A 983-nucleotide genomic window follows, 5' to 3' on the forward strand; every position below is an offset into this window, starting at 1 on the left:
GTGAAAAACTGTTGGAATTCTGAACATTTTTTTGACAAATATGATTTTTCTAAATAGCAAAAAGTGTTTAAAATGCGAATAGAATTTCAGCATTCCAATTTTTTTTAAACACAAAATGAATTGAATTCTTGAAAAAAAATATAAAACAGGAACATCTTTTAACTCCTGAACTATTTTAGAAATATGCGAACATTTTTGAACTTTACGAATTCTTGTTCTGTTATAGTGGGCCAGCCCAAATTCTTATCCGTGAGAGCAGCTAGTTATCCCGGCCGAGATTGTAGTATTTCAGGTGTGCCAAACAGGTCTATGGTCGAAAATAGACTGGGATTACAAATTGAGAGTGCCAATTTCTGAGATTCAAAGTTCAGGATTTGATTTAGCTTTTATCTACAACTTCAAGGTTTATTTTAGACTTTCCCCTTCACAAACAGATGCCCACCATCTTCGTCCAGTTGGTTACACAGAGGACATCGAGTATCAAAACCTCTCTCAACGGATCAAAACGTATCACCACCCTTGCGCCCTGGTCGTACTCCTTTCTTTTTGTTAGTCTGCATATAAGATTTGGTCAAAGTCAAACTTAGTCAAGTTTGACCGACTTTATAGAAAAAGAATATCAACATCTATAATACTAAAGTTATATAGTATGAAAATTAATTTCATGATGCATCTAATATGATTGATTTCATATTGTGAATCTTGATATTTTTTTTCTATAAACTTAGTCAAAGTTAACAAAGTTTGACTTTAACAAATCTTATAGGCAGACTAAAAAGAAACGGAGAGGGAGTACATCAGCCAGCACGAATCGCGAAGCTGTGGTCTCCCGGTCTTTCTGGAAGACTCGAGGCCCCAGCGGTCTTTCTGGAAGACTCGAGGCCCCAACCGTGCTTTCCAGAACCTTCTAAACCCTTCCCCCATCCCCTGCCCCAAGAAATCTCTCCCGCTCCCCATTTACAACCCCCCCCCCCTCCATTTCT

Source organism: Triticum dicoccoides, chromosome 7B (genome assembly GCF_002162155.2).
Source record: "Triticum dicoccoides isolate Atlit2015 ecotype Zavitan chromosome 7B, WEW_v2.0, whole genome shotgun sequence".
NCBI classification, from domain to species: domain Eukaryota; kingdom Viridiplantae; phylum Streptophyta; class Magnoliopsida; order Poales; family Poaceae; genus Triticum; species Triticum dicoccoides.